Raw genomic sequence first — 13957 nt, forward strand, 5'->3', positions numbered from 1 at the left:
TCCTAGCTCCCTCTATGCCTATATATAGACCCCTCCTCTAAATTCGCGGATCCCCTCTCCCAAACCCTAAAAATTTCGTCTCCTCCGCCGCCGGACGTGTCCACACCCACTGGACATGCCCGCGCCGCCGCGCCCGACCACTCAGGACTCGCCACGTGGCCGCCGCCTCCTCCCACCGCCGCGGCCCGCCCGGCCCGCAGCGGGCCCCCGCGGCCTGGTCGCCGCCTCCCCGCGCCTCCTGCGCCCCGCCGCCCAACGCCGCTGCCTCGCCGCCTTCGCCTCGCTGGCCGGTACTGCCACGCGGCTGCGGTTCGCCTCGCCGCCGGCTGCCGACACCGCGCCCGCGCCGCCTCGTCCTCCTCGCCACCGGATCCGGCCGGAGGAGGCCGGATCTACTCCTCCCCTGCCTCCCCGCCGCTCCATCGGGCTCGCCGGAGCCGCGGCGACCTCGCCGGACTCGCCTCAGGCCGCGTGCCACCGAACCCTAGATCTGGAGGTCCAAATTTTCTTCTAAGTCCCCGTTTTCCCAGATCCATGTGCCCTTTTTCATCATGCTATATCTCCGCATCCGTAGCTCCATTTTGGGCATATAGCATATCAAAATGTTCGTCTCAGAGAGTACATCATTTCATTCCATTGCATCATTTTCATTTGAGTCCATCTTGATGCCCGAAATGCTGTTAGAAGAGTGCTACTTGAGATAATTATCAGATCTGCTGCTCCATTTAGATATTTGTCATTTTTGCCATGATTATTGTGTGCATGATATGCCCTTGAGCTCTACATATGTTTTGTTAAGGGTTTTTCCATCTTTCCAGAGGTGCAACCCATGTATTTTTGTGATGTGTGTGGTGACTAGAAAAAGCTTGCAAAGTGAGGCACTTGCTAATGCTGATTTCAGGGACTTAGCAATTCCACCAAGTCCTTGAGCTATTTATCTCATATGGCCATATGTTCATGTTGTTTCCTAGTGATCCGTGCCTCTTTTGTGGATGATCAGTAAGGATGTTTTGTTAATCTTGTAGTTCTCTATCCATCCATGCCTTTGTTTGCAATTATGGACCCTAGCTTGTGTCAATCAAGCTCTACTTTTGCTACTTCGTGAATCTGGGCAGATTGTCTACTTGTTAGCAATTTTGCCGGTGATGTTGTAGTTGATCCGTGCATGCTATGTTATTGTTCTTGCCATGTATAGCTTGCATTTTGTGTATTATTGATGGGTGTATGCTTAGCTTGTCATGACTTGCTCTGTAGTAAGTGCATAGAGCTCGTAAACATGCCTACTTGATACCTGTTTCAGCATGCTCCAGTTTTCACCAAGTCTAAGAACTGATTATGTTTTTGCCATGTTCACATGCTTGCAATTGTATTTTCTGATCCCTTTTGGCTCAAGGTCACTAAGGGACTTTTGTTAAGCTCTTTGAGTAGCTCCATGCCATGCTTTACTTTGCCATGTTCAGGTCCTGTAGCATGTAGTTTTGTTGCTCCGAAGAGTGCTATCTGATCTGAAATTCCAGACAAGTGTTAATTTCACGAAGTCTGAGATCTGTTTACCATATGCATTTTTGACATGCTTGTTTGAACCTGTTAATGGATGAATTAGCTGTAGCTCAGTGCTAGACTTTTGTTAAGCATCTTGAATGCTTCCCTGCCATGTATTTTGTTGTCATGTTTGGGTGCTGTAGCAGGTTCATCTCATTGCATTTCGATGGCTACTTGCTGTAAATCGCAGAACGTGGTCATATTTGAATCGCTTGCCATTTCCAAACCGTAACTCCGATTCCGGCGTTCTTTATATCTTTTTCAAGCGATTTCATCTCATCTTTCCAGTGGCACACTTGGATTCCCAAGTTGAGGCCATTTTCATGCATCCCTTGTCAAATCTTGCGTATGCATCCCGCATCGCATCCCGCATAGCATACCATCATTGCATCATATTGTTTGATCCTTGCACGTGGTTGATTGTGTCCTTGTTGCTTATTTGTCTTGTTTGGGTAGAGCCGGGAGACGGGTTCGCTAACGAGGAGCCCGTTGAGTTTGCTTTCAAGGATCCAGTCAACTCTGACAACTTTGCAGGCAAGATGATCATACCCTCGAAATCACTACTATCTTTGCTTTGCTAGATGCTCGCTCTTTTGCTATGCCAATGCTACGATGCCTACCACTTGCTTTCAAGCCTCCCAAATTGCCATGTCAAAACTCTAACCCACCATGTCCTAGCAAACCGTTGATTGGCTATGTTACCACTTTGCTCAACCCCTCTTATAGCGTTGCTAGTTGCAGGTGAAGATTGGAGACCGTTCCTTGTTGGAACATTATTTACTTGTTGGGATATCATTATATTATCTTGTTATCTTAATGCATCTATATACTTGGTAAAGGGTGGAAGGCTCGGCCTCTCCCTAGTGTTTTGTTCCACTCTTGCCGCCCTAGTTTCCGTCATATCGGTGTTATGTTCCGGGATTTTTGCGTCCCTTACGCGGTTGGCTGATAATGGGAACCCCTTGATAGTTCGCCTTTATTAAAGATTTTCCAGCAATACCCAACCTTGGTTTTACCATTTGCCACCTAGCCTCTTTTTCCCTTGGGTTTCCGGAGCCCGAGGGTCATCTTATTTTAGCCCCCCCCCCCCCAGGCCAGTGCTCCTCTGAGTGTTGGTCCAACCGAGCGATGTCCGGGGCTACCAGGGGCAACTCTGGGCTGGCCTACCCGACGTCTGGCTCATCTGAGTGTGCCCTGAGAACGAGATATGTGCAACTCCTATCAGGATTTGTCGGCACATTCGGGTGGTGTTGCTGGTCTTGTTTTAACCTGTCGAAGTGTCTTGAAGAACCGAGGTACCGAGTCTGATCGGAACATCTTGGGAGGAGGTCTATTCCTTCGTTGACCGTGAGAGCTTGTCATGGGCTAAGTTGGGACTCCCCTGCAGGGATTTGAACTTTCGAAAGCCGTGCCCGCGGTTATGGGCAGATGGGAATTTGTTAATGTCCGGTTGTAGATAACTTGAACCTTAACTTAATTAAAATGAATCAACCGTGTGAGTTACCGTGATGGCCTCTTTTCGGCGGAGTCCGGGAAGTGGACACGGTGTTGGAGTAATGCTTGCCATAGGTTTGCCCTCTTTAGTTGCCCTCATAAGAAAAGAGTAACGCATTAGGCAAGATGACATGATGTAGAGGGATAAACTCAAGCAATATGATTTAACCCCCATCTTTTTATCCTCGATGGCAACAATACAATACGTGCCTTGCTTCCCCTGCTGTCACTGGGAAAGGACACCGCAAGATTGAACCCAAAGCTAAGCACTTCTCTCATTGCAAGAAAGATCAATCTAGTAGGCCAAACCAAACTGATAATTCAAAGAGACTTGCAAAGATAACCAATCATACATAAAAGATTTCAGAGAAGAATCAAATATTGCTCATAGATAAACTTGATCATAAACCCACAATTCATCGGATCTTGACAAACACACCACAAAAAAGAGTTACATCGAATAGATCTCCAAGAAGATCGAGGAGAACATTGTATTGAGATCCAAAGAGAGAGAAGAAGCCATCTAGATAATAACTATGGACCCAAAGGTCTGTGGTAAACTACTCACACATCATCGGAGAGGCTATGGTGTTGATGTAGAAGCCCTCCGTGATCGATTCCCACTCCGGCGGAGCTCTGGAAAAGACCCCAAGATGGGATCAATTGGGTACAGAAGGTTGCGTCGGTGGAAATAGGGTTTCGTGGTGCTCCTGGATGTTTTCGGGGTATATGGATATATATAGGAGGAAGAAGTAGGTCGGTGGAGCTGTGAGGGGCCCACGAGGGTGGGGGGCGCGCCCAGGGGGGCAGGCGCGCCTCCCTGCCTTATGGCCGCCTCGCTTCTTTCTGGACGTCTACTCCAAGTCCCCCGGATCATGTTTGTTCCAAAAATAACTCTCCCAATGGTTTCATTCCGTTTGGATTCCGTTTGATATTCCTTTTCTGCGAAACATTGAAATAGGCAAAAAAACAGCAATTTGCACTGGGCCTTGGGTTAGTAGGTTAGTCCCAAAAATAATATAAAAGTATATAATAAAGCCCATTAAACATCCAAAACAGATAATATAATAGCATGGCACAATAAAAAATTATAGATATGTTTGAGACGTATCATGCAACAATGAGGATAATCCTCAAGTTACGGACCTGGTACATGTAGTTGCTACCATCATCTTTCAACTTAGCTTTCTCTAGGAACGCATTAAAATTCAACGGAACAACAACACGAACCATTTATCTACAATAACATAGACATGCAAAATACTATCAGGTACTAAGTTCATGATAAATTAAAGTTCAATTAATCATATTACTTAAGAACTCCCACTTAGATAGACATCCCTCTAGTCATCTAAATGATCACGTGATCCATATCAACTAAACCATGTCCGATCATCACATGAGATGGAGTAGTTTTCAATTGTGAACATCACTATGTTGATCATATCTACTATATGATTCACGCTCGACCTTTCGGTCTTAGTGTTCCGAGGCCGTATCTACATATGCTAGGCTCGTCAAGTTTAACCCGAGTATTCTGCTTGTGCAAAACTGACTTGCACCCGTTGTATGTGAACGTATAGCTTATCACACCCGATCATCACGTGGTGTCTCGGCACGATGAACTGTAGCAACGGTGCATACTCAAGGAGAACACTTATACCTTGAAATTTAGTGAGAGATCATCTTATAATGCTACCGCCGTACTAAGCAAAATAAGATGCATAAAGGATAAATATCACATGCAATCAATATAAGTGATATGATATGGCCATCATCATATTGTGCCTTTGATCTCCATCTCCAAAGCACCGTTATGATCACCATCGTCACCGGCTTGACATCTTGATCTCCATTATAGCATCGTTGTCGTCTCGCCAACTATTGCTTCCACGACTATCGCTATCGCTTAGTGATAAAGTAAAGCAATTACATGGCAATTGCATTTCATACAATAAAGCGACAATGATATGGCTCATGCCAGTTGCCGATAACTTTATTACAAAACATGATCATCTCATACAACAATTTATATAATCACGTCTTGACCATATCACATCACAACATGCCCTGCAAAAACAAGTTAGACGTCCTCTATTTTGTTGTTGCAAGTTTTACGTGGCTGCTACGGGCTTCTAGCAAGAACCGTTCTTACCTACGCATCAAAACCACACCGATTTTTCGTCAAGTGTGCTGTTTTAACCTTCAACTAGGACTGTGCGTAATCACACTTGATTCAACTAAAGCTGGAGAAACAGACACCCACTAGCCACCTGTGTGCAAAGCACGTCGGTAGAACCAGTCTCATGAACGCGGTCATGTAATGTCGGTCTAGGCTGCTTCATCCAACAATACCGCCGAATCAAAGTATGACATGCTGGTAGGCAGTATGACTATTATCGCCCACAACTCTTTGTGTTCTACTCGTGCATATCATCTACGCATAGACCTGGCTCGGATGCCACTGTTGGGGAATGCAGTATTTCAAAAAAATTCCTACTATCACGCAAGATCTATCTAGGAGATGCATAGCAACGAGAGGGGAAAGTGTGTCTACATACCCTCGTAGACCGAAAGCGGAAGCGTTGAGTAACGCGGTTGATGTAGTCGAACGTCTTTGCGATCCAACCGATCAAGTACCGAACGCATGGCACCTCCGCGATCTGCACACGTTCAGCTCGGTAATGTCCATCGAACTCTAGATCTAGCTGAGGCCGAGGGAGAGTTTCGTCAGCACGACGGTGTGTTCACGGTGATGATGAAGTTACCAACGCAGGGCTTCGCCTAAGCACTAAAACAATATGACCGGGGTGGAAAACTGTGGAGGGGGCACCGCACACGGCTAAGAAATCAACTTGTGTGTCTATGGGGTGCTCCCTCCCCTGTATATAAAGGAGGGGAGGAGGGGGCCGGCCGACCTTAAGGGACGCGCCCCAAGGGGGGAAACCTACTCCTACTAGGAGTAGGTTCCCCCTTTCCTAGTCCAACAAGGAGGGGAAGGAAGGAGGAAGGGTAGAGAAGGAAGGAGGGGGTGACGATGACATGTACCTAGGGTAGGGCAATAGACCTGATCTAAGCACCCTTCCCTAGGACACTGTCCAACAGTTGAGACATTCAAAGGACAACAAATTCTACCGACTGAAATCGCCTCAGAATGCAACTCACTCGACCATGTGTTCCACTCGGACAACCCAATTCCATTCGACCAGGATATAATCATTCGACCACATCAGAAACCACTCGGAGTATAGAAGATCTAAGGTCACTCTGGATGGCAACGGTCAGGCATTCACTCTGTAGTTTTAAGGATCATTTATATCCCTTTAATGCTGACGTTACCAGTAACGTCCCCTCTTTATGTACATTAAACTCTATGTAATGGGGGATGCCTGGGGTCCTGGCGCACTCTATATAAGCCACCCCCCTCCTCTGGGACAAGGGTTCGCACCCCCTATAAATTCATGCATAATCCAATCGACCAGCCTCCGGGCACCGAGACGTAGGGCTGTTACTTCCTCTAAGAAGGGCCTGAACTTGTAAATCTTGCATGCACAACTTCACCGTAGCTAGGATCTTGCCTCCTCATACCTAACCCCCCATTCAACTGTCAGACTTAGAACCACGACAGTTGGCGCCCACCTTGGGGCAGGTGTCTTAGCGACTTTCTGGTGAGGTTGCGATTTCTCCGAGTCCTATCATCATGGTTTCCGGCGGAGGTTTGCCTAAGGGCAGCGAGATCCGTCTCGGCGCACTTGTTTTCATCGCCGACGACTCTGCTTGGCTTCAGGAAGCTCTCCTCGACGTCGAGGCACTCCCCGTCCGCGGGGCGACGCACTTTCGCGCGTGCGTTCCCGACGTCCTTCTGCGGCAGCCGTCGACCCAGTATCGGTCGGCTCCCGCGATGTCTTTGCTCCCCACTGTTCGCCGTCGCAAGCGATCCGGTCGGTCGCGGATTCAGCGGTGGGTGAAGCATGCAGTGGCACGACAGTCGGCCACCCCTCAAGTCGCGGCAATCGAGCCCGACGAATCTCTCTACGACCTGTTCGATCTGTCGACTGGCTCCGTCGAGACCCTATTCGAGTGCGATAGCAGCGACCCCGCGGCGGAGGTCCTGATGGTCGACATGCCATGCAGCTTGCCTCGCATGCGTCGCAATGACGGCGACGAAAGCGGCAGCGATCCTTCGTGCGTTCACGACGAGTACCACCCCGAAACCCTCTGCTCTCAGCATAGGTAGGAACTTCACCACCGCAATATGGAGGTGCTCCACACACCTGTTTTCGGAGAGACCTCTAAGGCTCGGGCCGTGGAGGCGGCACGTTCGGCCACTCTGGTTGAGCGCACTCGACTGGAGAACCTTCAGCGTGCGCTCGACGAACGCGCTTGGTGGCAGATCCCCGAATCCAGTCGACGGCAGCGGTAGCTGTTCCCGCCTGAGCCACAGGTATATCGCACTCCGATTCAGAACCTTACAGCCGCAGCCTGCATAGAAGAATCTATTTAGCCGTCCCAGTCGGAAGCTGGTAGAGGTTTGATGCAGATTAGAGCGCTGCTCCGAGCAGCTGGAGAGCAGAACACTGCAGTGCCTCAGTCGCGTAACAAAATTCATACTCCCTCCTTCCATCTATATAGGGCCTAATGCATTTTTCAAGGCTAACTTTGACCAAATGTTAGAGCAATAATATATGACATGCAACTTACACAAAGCACATCATCAAATTCGTATGTGAAAGGAGCTTTCAATGATATAATTTTCACATTATGCATGTCATGTAGTATTAAATTTTATCAATAGTCAAAGGCGGTCTTGAAAAACGCATTAGGCCCTATATAGATGGAAGGAGGGAGTAGCAGATCTGTGGTAGCTGACACAGTTCAGTCGGCTCACAGCCCAAGATCGCCTCCGTGGCGTGAGGGACGAGGGCATCGCCAAGAGCAGTACTATGGTCGGAACCACGAGCAGCATGATCATCGACTCGACCGTGATGACCGCCGTCGAGTGCCTACGCCCCCTCCGAGGGGCGAATCATATGTTCCCCGGCATTATGATGATAGGTGCACGTACAGTGAAGAGCGGATGAGGCTAGTCGACCCAAGAGAACCAGGGTTTGATGCAAGGTCAATTCTAGTGCAAGGTTTGGTGGACAGGAATCGAGCACACAGAGAAGGGCAAGACAGAGATCACCCGACTGGAAGCAGAGTGCATGTTTCTGGTCCCGAGTGTTTTAGCAGAGCCATCAGGGCTGCAGAGATCCCTCCCAACTTCAGGTTGGAGACTGGAGTCAGTAAGTTCACTGGTGAAGCGAAGCCTGACACCTGGCTTGAGGACAACTGAGTAGATGTGCAGATCGGTGGAGGAAACGATGAGGTGGCCATGAAGCACCTTCCCCTGATGCTTGAAGGGTCAGCTAGAGCTTGGTTGAATCAGTTGGCTCCGGGCAGTATATTCAGCTGGGAGGAGTTCGCCCGAGTGTTCATCAGAATGTTTGAGGGCATGTGCAAATGACCAGCAGGATTGACAGAATTGAAACATTGCGTGCAAAAACTGTCGTGGAATTGTCACGGCAGATGTCCTTAGTGTTAGGACTTAGTCGCGAGGCCAACGCATCTATGTGGTAGCTTGAGAGGGGTTGAGCGGGATGAGAGACACGATGTTTTACCCAGGTTCGGCCCCTCACGGTGGAGGTAAAAGCCTACATCCTGCTTCATTAATATTGATGATGATGATCACGGTTACAAGAGTGCTCTATCTTGAGAGCTATTGTTTAAACCTAACTTGTCCAACTTGTGGCACTTGTCCCTTTTGGGGAGCCCTGCCCCTCCTTATATATGTTGGAGGGGCGGGTTACATGTAGAGTCCTATTAGGATTAGGACTAGTCTATCTCTAATACAAACCGGATACAAGTCCAGGTCTTAACTCCTTGTAAGATAAATGTTCCTCACGCCTTTCCTCTTAAACCGGTCCACCATTAACCTAAACCGGCCTGCTGGGCCTTGGGCCTTGTCATCCATCTGGAATACGCGTCGGGTCACCAGTGAGTCTTCAGGCTCGTGAATCGTCATACGAGTGAACCGCCAGACACGTAAACCGCCAATCCTCTGGCGGTTTACCAATGAAACGCCTAATCCGGCCGGGTTATACTTATGACCGGTTTACACCGTGGGGTATAACCCCGACAAAAACCGAATGAAATTTTGAGGGATTACATCCAGAGGTGGACCACTTTGCATCACACTATGGAGAATGTGTCTCAGCATCAAGCAGTTTGCACCTTCAAGGAGGGTGTTCGGTATCGGGAGCTCAACCTGAAATTCGGTCGGACAGGAGACATGACCCTGACCCGAATGATGGAGATAGCCACTCCGTACGCAAACGACGAAGAAGAAGACTGACTCCGCAGCGGCAAGGGCAAACCAGTGGGCCAGGACACTGGAGGAGGTAATTCCAATCGGAAGCAGAAGCGCAAAGCGGAGCCTGCGGGTCCTGGAGAGGTTGCAGTCACAACCCAAGGAAAATCTAAGGGAAAGCCTAAAGGGCCCTGGATCACCAAGAAGGTGAAGGATTCAGCAGGAAATGACATTTTGGATCTGCCATGTCACATTCATATCAAGAAAGATGAAGAGGGTAATCTGATTTATCCCAAACATACCACTCGACAGTGTTGAGTCCTTATTCAGCAGTTCCGAGAAAAACAACCCAGTGAGAAGGAGAAGGAATCTGATAAGGATGAGGACAAGGAAGAGGATGATGAAGGATTTCCCAATGTCAATTCCACTTTGGTGATTTTTGCTGACATTGAAAGTAGAAGTCGACTGAAAGTCATCAACAGAGAAGTAAACATGGTTGCTCCGGCAACGATGACGTACCTGAAATGGTCAAAGACTCCCATCACATTCGACCAGTCTGACCACCCGCCGCACGTTGCCACCCCCGGGAGGCAAGCGTTGGTGGTCGACCCGGTCGTTGGGGGTACCCAATTGACCAAAGTCTTAATTGATGGAGGTAGTGGTTTGAACATTTTATATGATGAGACCCTTCGAGGGATGGGCATTCCGATGTCCAAGCTCGGCGAGAGCAACATGTGATTCCACGGAGTCGTCCTTGGAAAGAAAGCCGATTCACTCGGCCAGATCACTCTTGACATGGTTTTCGGTGATTCAAAGAATTACCGTAAGGAAAAGTTGACGTTTGAAGTTGTGGATTTTCACAGTGCCTATCATGCTATCCTGGGCAGAACTGCGTATGCTTGTTCCATGGCTCGACCATGTTATGTGTACCTCAGACTCAAGATGCCTGGCCCTAGGGGCGTGATTACAGTCACTGGTAATCGGCAGCGAGCAGAAGAGTGCTTCCAAAAGGGCTCGAAGATTGCCGATGAACAGATGTCAGCGATAGAAATGGAAGAATACAAGAAGACTGCAGATCCAAGTGATTTGTTGAGAGCTAAGAAACCTGCTTCAGAATCTGCATTTAAGTCGTCTGGTGAGACAAAGTCAGTTCATATTCACCCGACTGATCCCAATGCTGCTTCGACTCATATTTCAACAACACTCGACAACAAATAGGAAGAAGCGCTCATCCAGTTCCTCCGTGAGAACTGGGACATCTTCGCATGGAAACCTTCTGACATGCCAGGAGTACCTAGGGAACTGGCTGAGCACCGTTTGCGAGTCGATCCAAAAGCAAAACCTGTCAAAGAGCATTTCCGACGGTCCGCTGTGGAGAAAAGAAAGGCAATTGGCGAGGAAGTGGCTCGACTTCTGGCAGCTGAGTTCATCTGAGAGATTTACCACTCCAAGTGGCTCGCCAATGTCTTCATGGTCCCCAAGAAGGATGATTCACTCCGTATGTGTATTGACTTCAAGCATATCAATTGGGCCTGCCCGAAAGATCACTTCCCTCTCCCCCGCATCGATCAAATAGTCGACTCGACTTTGGGATGTGAGTGATTGTCCTTTCTGGATGCATACTCCGGGTACCATCAGATCTGACTGTATGGACCCGACGAAATAAAAACAACCTTTATCACCCCACTTGGGTGCTTTTGCTATGTTACTATGCCTTTTGGTCTCAAGAATGTTGGTGCCACATTCATGCGCATGATACAGAAGTGCTTACTCACTCAAATCAGTCGGAATGTGGAAGCATACATGGATGACATTGTGGTTAAGTCATGTAAAGGTTCCGGCCTGCTGACTGACCTCGCTGAAACCTTTGCCAATCTGAGAAGATATGATATCAAGCTTAACCCGTCGAAGTGTACATTCGGAGTTCCAGGTGGAAAGTTACTTGGTTTCCTCGTTTCCAAACGTGGGATCGATGCAAACCCAGAGAAAGTTGGTGCAATACTCCGAATGAAATGCCCTGTGCGCATACACGACGTGTTGGAAATCTGCCCTAGAGGCAATAATAAAAGCATTATTATTATATTTCCTTGTTCATGATAATCGTCTTTATTCATGCTATAATTGTGTTATCCGGAAATCGTAATACATGTGTGAATAATAGACACCAACATGTCCCTAGTAAGCCTCTAGTTGACTAGCTCGTTGATCAACAGATAGTCATGGTTTCCTGACTATGGACATTGGATGTCATTGATAACGGGATCACATCATTAGGAGAATGATGTGATGGACAAGACCCAATCCTAAACATAGCATAAGATCGTATAGTTCGTTTGCTAGAGTTTTCCAATGTCAAGTATCTTTTCCTTAGACCATGAGATCGTGTAACTCTCGGATACCATAGGAGTGCTTTGGGTGTGCCAAACGTCACAATGTAACTGGGTGACTATAAAGGTATACTACGGGTATCTCCGAAAGTGTCTGTTGGGTTGACACGGATCAAGACTGGGATTTGTCACTCCGTATGACAGAGAGGTATCACTGGGCCCACTCGGTAATGCATCATCATAATGAGCTCAAAGTGACCAAGTGTCTGGTCACGGGATCATGCATTACGGTACGAGTAAAGTGACTTGCCGGTAACGAGATTGAACGAGGTATTGGGATACCGACGATCGGATCTCGGGCAAGTAACATACCAATTGACGAAGGGAATTGTATGCGGGGTTGCTTGAATCCTCAACATCGTGGTTCATCCAATGAGATCATCGAGGAGCATGTAGGAGCCAACATGGGTATCCAGATCCCGCTGTTGGTTATTGGCCGGAGAGTCGTCTCGGTCATGTCTACATGTCTCCCGAACCCGTAGGGTCTACACACTTAAGGTTCGGTGACGCTAGGGTTGTAGGGATATGTATATGCAGTAACCCGAATGTTGTTCGGAGTCCCGGATGAGATCCCGGACGTCACGAGGAGTTCCGGAATGGTCCGGAGGTAAAGAATTATATATAGGAAGTGCTATTTCGGGCATCGGGACAAGTTTCGGGGTCACCGGTATTGTACCAGGACCACCGGAAGGGTCCCGGGGGCCCACCGGGTGGGGCCACCTGCCCCGGGGGCCACATGGGCTGTAGGGGGTGCGTCTTGGCCTATATGGGCCAAGGGCACTAGCCCCAAGAGGCCCATGCGCCTAGGGTTCAAGGAAGGGAAGAGTCCCAAAGGGGGAAAGCACCTCCTAGGTGCCTTGGGGAGGAGGGATTCCTCCCTTGGCCGCACCCCCCCTAGGAGATTGGATCTCCTAGGGCTGGCGCCCCCCTTGGACTCCCTATATATAGTGGGGAAAGGAGGGCCTCTCACAACATGCCTTTGGTGCCTCCTTCTCCCTCTCCAACACATCCTCCTCCTCCATAGTGCTTGGCGAAGCCCTGCCGGAGTACTGCAGCTCCACCACCACCACGTCGTCGTGCTGCTGTTGGAGCCATCTTCCTCAACCTCTCCTTCCCCCTTGCTGGATCAAGAAGGAGGAGACGTCACGCTGACCGTACGTGTGTTGAACACGGAGGTGCCGTCCGTTCGGCGCTAGGATCTCCGGTGATTTGGATCACGTCGAGTACGCCTTCCTCATCCCCGTTCTTTGAACGCTTCCGCGCGTGATCTACAAAGGTATGTAGATGCAATCCGATCACTCGTTGCTAGATGAACTCCTAGATGGATCTTGGTGAAACCGTAGGAAAAGTTTTGTTTTCTGCAACGTTCCCCAACAGTGGCATCATGAGCTAGGTCTATGCGTAGTTCTCTTGCATGAGTAGAACACAATTTGTTGTGGGCGTAGATGTTGTCAACTTTCTTGCCGCTACTAGTCTTATCTTGCTTCAACGGTATTGTGGGATGAAGCGGCCCGGACCAACCTTACACGTACGCTTACGTGAGACCGGTTCCACCGACTAACATGCACTAGTTGCATAAGGTGGCTGGCGGGTGTCTGTCTCTCCCATTTTAGTTGGAGCGGATTCGATGAAAAGGGTCCTTATGAAGGGTAAATAGAAGTTGACAAATCACGTTGTGGCTTTCACGTAGGTAAGAAAACGTTCTTGCTAGAACCCTACTTCAGCCACGTAAAAACATGCAACAACAATTAGAGGACGTCTAACTTGTTTTTGCAGCAAGTGCTTTGTGATATGATATGGCCAAAGTTGTGATGAATGATGAATGATATATATGTGATGTATGAGATGTTCATGCTATTGTAATAGGAACCACGACTTGCATGTCGATGAGTATGACAACCGGCAGTAGCCATAGGAGTTGTCTTTATTTTTTGTATGACCTGCGTGTCATTGAGAAACGCCATGTAAATTACTTTACTTTATTGCTAAACGCGTTAGCCATAGTAGTAGAAGTAATAGTTGGCGAGCAACTTCATGGAGACACGATGATGGAGATCATGATGATGGAGATCATGGTGTCATGCCGGTGACAAGATGATCATGGAGCCCCAAGATGGAGATCAAAGGAGCTATGTGATATTGGCCATATCATGTCACTACTATTATTTGATTGCATGTGATGTTT

This window comes from Triticum urartu, chromosome 4A, assembly GCF_056163025.1.
Source record: "Triticum urartu cultivar PI428250 chromosome 4A, HENAU_Tu73, whole genome shotgun sequence".
NCBI classification, from domain to species: Eukaryota; Viridiplantae; Streptophyta; class Magnoliopsida; order Poales; family Poaceae; genus Triticum; species Triticum urartu.